Here is a 5661-nt window from a genome sequence, read left to right on the forward strand (position 1 = left end):
CAGCCTTAAGCTTCTAGCCATGCTTGAGTGAAGCAGCTTGAAAATGATACACTGTAGTTTTGTAGCAGCATGATACAAATATATACCAGTTGGTAAAATTACCCTGAAATGATCATGTACAAATAAAAATCCAATCTATTCTTGATTCAGGAGTCTACTGACTTAAATTTGATTCTTTGAGAAATTAGATATGGATCAGTTAATGACTTAGTCTTTCGAATTATGAGCCTGCAAATTAATTCCCTCATTCACAGTTTTGTTTGAAAAAGTCTTGAGCGAATAGATTAATGATGTCGGGAGTTGTTTGTTGGAGGAAAGATTTAGAGTACCTTACCTTCACAATTATTAAAATTTAGGGCCATCATTCGATTAAACGTGGCATGCACATGCGGAAGAGGGGAGAACATCTCCGATCGCAAGGGAAGGATAGGAACTGGAGCTGGATTTTTTTTTTTTTTTGTTGTTAAGTCATCGGAAGAAGACTGATCTAAGAATTACATCCCAGTTGGAATTACGGCGGCATGTGGGACGGGGAGACACAGCCTCCAGCACAGCTTGGACTACAAGTCCGTGAGAAATCATGCCTAGTGGCTCCAGCATCGCTCACCTTCGAGGCACCTGATAAAGCAATGATTGTCCCAGAAAGGTCCCGAGAAGCATCTGCGCGAAAGCCGGCAGATGGCCCCAGAGGAAAAAGCTTGGTTCTGCACAGGGCTGGGATTCGCGTGCTCCTCGCTGTGTGACTGCGAGCGCTGCAGCCTGGCGGTGTGTGCAAATAAGGAGCCCCTTCAACATTACAGCCTGGCGGCTCTAATCAAGTTCTTTCATGGTAATAATCCTGGATTTAATGAACCTTTTGAATTGTGAGCCCGATTGAAATATTTCTAGGATCAGAGTTTCCAGACCTGTGCTTCATGGGAAGAAAGGAGGGGAGGTGATGTTTATATGACTTTTTTTCCCCCATTCGCCTCCCTCATCTTCTTAGTAGATTGATATTTTCTTGCCTCACTAGACCTGGTTTGCATGTGAGAAAGAAAGAGAAGAAGCCCCCACCCAAGCTATAATTTTTTTTTTTCTGCTTGTAGATCTTTTGTTCACTGAATCTTTCCCAGGTTTTTATTTTTTGTAAAAACATCTGGAGTCTTTTTTTTCTTTTCCTCCTATTGGTAATTTCTGCCAGGTTTTCATTTTGACACTTCCTGTTACTTTTCTTTGATTTCCATTCTCTATTTCTGATTTATGATGCTTCTCTCTGGTGAACCAATGAACAGAAACTGGAATCCAAGTGCATCCTGTTCTGTGTATCTTGTAATATTGTTACACAGTTGTTTTCCTTTAAGGCAATGATTTATGCCTTAAGACTTCACTCTCCTTGTAAAATGCACTGCAAGCCTGATAAGTTAAAAATGCTCAAAACTCTCAGCCAAAGTTTGTCAGAAAAACACCGTGACTTTATGTAGCCGCAAGGAAATTTTTTATCTGTGGTTGGGATTTCGAGATTCTGAGTGTCTCAAGGGTGACTTAGTCATAAAAACCGTGTCAACACCGGATAATCAAACCATGGCTAATTAAACCTGTGTTATCTGTGCATCAGCTGGACAGTATGTCTCTGTTCATCATGTTGAATCAGGTGTAGTTTGCAGCACACATCTGTTCTTGGGCTGTATCTTACTGCAGTTACTACCCATTGGTTAACTACCCCAGAGCATCTGGATCAGCTCCCATGGGCTCTGACACATGAGTGGTTTTGGGAACCCAGGAAGCTCTTGCTCAGTGAAGGAAGCTCTCACAAGCTCTCCGACACCCATGCTGTTCTCCAGATAACTTTCTCAAAATGGATGCCAGCACGAATCCTTAGCTTTTTCTTCCTTGCTTGGCAAGAGCTTTTGGAAGCCTATGTGAAGCACAGAAGGCAAATCTGGCATTATCTGTAGTGCTGTGAAGAGCTCGAATGCTACCATGCTGCTCCTGTAGCTCTTCCTACAGCTCCCTCAGAGCAGCTGAATAAATGCCGTACGTGAGGCTCGCCTGGTGAAGGGTCTTTTCCCAGCCTGAACCATGGCTTACATGGTAGTTGCCTGCTATGTTAAGACAGGCGCAGTGACCAATAGACCTACCCAAGCTGAGGGTCTTGTGGCTCCGAGATAGTGTTCTTCACCATTGCAAATCCAGAAAATGAGGTTACAGAAGAGGGTGGTGATTACTCTGTGGAATGAGGTGAGGCGGGACCCTGGCCAGGTTGTGTGTTTGTTAAAGATGGTCAAGGCAATCGGTTTGTTTAGCAGTCTGTAAGTAATGGAAGAAGCTACCTGGCAGAAAGGCAGCTGGGGTTGTTGAAACAAATCTGGGAAAATAATTGGCAGGATGGCAGACCTCTTGATGGAGGTGGAAGCCTTGGGGGATCATGGCACACACAGACAGAGGGTAGGCAAATGCAGCATGACAGGCTTTCTTTCGGTGCTCTAAATCTGGAAGTCTGATATGTCAAACCTGATCCATTCACATGTCCATGTGAGGTAGGAGGTAGGAAGAGAGCTCGGGGGATTATACAACCAAAGGCAGGTTTCTGAAGTGCTAAGACTGAGAAAATCAGAAAAGCAATAGCGTTGTTTTATCTTCCAAAAATACAACATGCAAAAAACCCCAACCTCCAAACCCCTGAAGTTCCATGCTTCTAAATGTTCTTCCCCGAGGTCAACAATCTAAATAGCACCCCCAGTTTACCTCTTGCAAATTCAACTCAGCTGTTCTAAAATTCTTCTTTGTGAACACTGGTCTCATCAAATCCTTGCACGAGCAAGTAAACTTACTTACACTGAATAATGAGAACTCTGGGAAAGAACAGAGGAGATGGGCTTGAAACCATTTTATGGCAGCTTTGAAAGTCCGAGCCTGCTTGACCCTGGGCAAAATAAAATTAATGGGTTCAAGGTAGTTTGGAAAGTAGGTGTGGTGACAAAAGAACTAAATAGACAAAACACAGCTTTCATTTATTTCATTGGGTCTCTTCTTAATGAAATAGTTTATTCTATAGTAGGAAAAATACCTCTACAGAATGATTTTTTTTTTTTTGATTTTTTTTTTTAGACACTCCAAGATGTGCATAGCATACCAGTATCAGCTTGCTTGACACATTTTAGCTGTCTTTTCATCATAGGTTTACAGCAGTGCTGCTAATCTGAGAGCCTTCCACAGCTAAGCCTGATTCTTAAGAAATAGAAATCGAAAAGACATCCAGGACACAGCAAGAGAATGCAAAAGCAGTCTGAAGGAAGAGAGCGGCTCAGATTTCATGATCCAAGTATGTGAGGATTTGCTGTGATTTCTAGAAAGGATGGTGCAATTCAATATTTCGTTTAATCTCAAGAAAATAAAATAAATAGCCAGGGTGAGAAAGGCTGTTTGTTTCAGCTCAGTCTTTCTTTAAGTGTCCTGTTTCTTAGCCCAGAAAGTGTTTTCTTTTAAAAAGAATACAATGGTTGTGACAGATGGGAGAGCTCATGCATCTGTAAACCCATGTGCCCATCAGGGCTCACTCTTACACATCTCTTAATTTCTAGTTTTGTTCTTTTTTCACATTGGGTAGTATCAAAAAGGCTTTTTTTTGGTCTTTTAGCAAAAGGATGAAGTGAAAGCAAACTTGGACAGGCAAAACCTGAGTTATTTAGAGCTTTATCACTCAAAAATGAGTTTAAATGCCACCTGAGAAATAAGCCACCTCTTCCCCACTTCAGACATCCTAGTTGTTTTAACTGTAGCTCTAGTGACAAATCCTATGGGACTACAGTTGTAATTAATTACAAATACTGCACATATACTTCTGAAAAATCTCACCCTGGTTGTACCAGGTGACACCCAAGGCAGCTTCACCCGTGGGCGAAGCCAGTTGCTCAGCATGGGCTGGGTTGGGCGAGATGGAGGGACCATGCACGTCAGAGTCTGTTACTTTTCCTCAGCACTCTAAAAAATCCAGAGCACGTGCACAGAAGAACAAATTGTAAATTTGCAATTAAAAATACACTTTCCAGATTGGCAGTTGCTTAATGCAGTGATTTTTAATTTTTTTTTTTTTTTAAAAGATGCATGTGTAAGTGGTTTTGATACAGGCCAGCAGGGATTAAAGGGTTAACAATCAATAATTTATTGTCCTGTAAGACAAAATGCCTTACACGCATCAATTGCATCCACGTTTTCTGAATATTTTTACAATGCAATAATTCTTGTAAATTAGTTGGCAAATATATTAAGGGGGTTCCAAACAAAATCACAGAAATGTATGCAATTGGCTAAGAACTGTAACCAGATTTTTTTTTCAAAGATGAAAATAAACATTAGTGCATCAATAAAATAGTAGTCTGGGGAAAGTCTTAAAAGATAATTAATTGTAGTTTCCATCAGTCCTTTTAAGACTTTCGCTGACCTACTTTATTTTGAGGCATAAATGATTTGTAAGCATTAAATTCTTTTTTTAAAAAAAAAAAAAAATAGCTGTAGTTCCTGTTAGTGTCCTTAAGAACTTACTGTCATGCCTACAGGTAGCACACAGTGGCTCAACTTCTAAAATGGCAACCCCGAACCTACAGATTTCTGTAGCCCCTAAAGCATCCCCAAACCTGATGCTGGGACTGAGGAGGTTTCCAGGGCAGAGCCCAACCTGGGTGTGCACATCCAGCAGCCGCCAGCTCAGGTGCTGGAGCGTGAGAAAACAACCTCTGCCAAAATTGCCCCCAGGGGCAATTTCTCATATCGTATGCAATCAACCCCTTTTTGTTGTACAACACGGTGGTGCAAAGCTAGAGCTCACCGAGGTTACAAGATGTTCCTCTGCCAGTGCTTGCACATGGGCAAACACACCTGACACACGTGCCAAGAGGCTTCCTAATGAACGGACATTTAAATCACCGCTTCCCTTGGAGGAAGTACTTGGAGTTGGGCTTGATGAGCTTAAAGGTCTTTTCCAACCTAAATGATTCTGGTTCTATGATTCTAAGTAATGTTCTTTGATTGCCTGAGGAGCAGAAGAAGTTTGACACAGCTTTAAAATCAAAACCTCCAAAGCCAGAGACATTTTTAATCTCTCCTGGTGAAATGACTATGGTTTGAAACTTGAGTTTTCACTTTATTTAGCAAGGTAATTTGGATATTGTTCCATAATTTAACTTGTAAAAATGCCTCAAGTTCAGTTCCTTTTTCTTAGCAGAAGGTGTCCTTGTAGCCTGTTGGAATTATGTTGCAGATACCCCTCTTAGGGACATGGTTTAATGGTGAGATGACAGAGTTGGATTAACAGTTGGACTTGGTGATCTTAAAGGTGTTTTCCAACTTAAACGATTCTATGATTCTATGCAGTAAAATAGATCACATCAGGAAAATGCAAACCCTAGGAAAGGCCTCCCTGTAATACAGACCATAAAAGCATACTGCAGCGAGATGTTTTTAAACAAGGCAGAAAGATGCACTGAGTACTGGCTTCTGGCCCACCTGCAGTGCCTCAGGCATCTCATCCCCTCCAGGGCTAGAAAGGTGGATTCAGTCCCCACCTGGAGTTTTTTCCAAGACCTGTACTCGTACGGGCCAGCGAGAAAGCTGATACACATGCCACCAGCAACACAAACTTTTGGCTGTTTCTCTGGATGGGCACTAAGCCCAATTCTTGACGTC

The sequence above is a fragment of the Egretta garzetta genome, unplaced genomic scaffold, assembly GCF_000687185.1.
Source record: "Egretta garzetta isolate BGI_Z169 unplaced genomic scaffold, ASM68718v1 scaffold154, whole genome shotgun sequence".
Classification (NCBI taxonomy): Eukaryota; Metazoa; Chordata; class Aves; order Pelecaniformes; family Ardeidae; genus Egretta; species Egretta garzetta.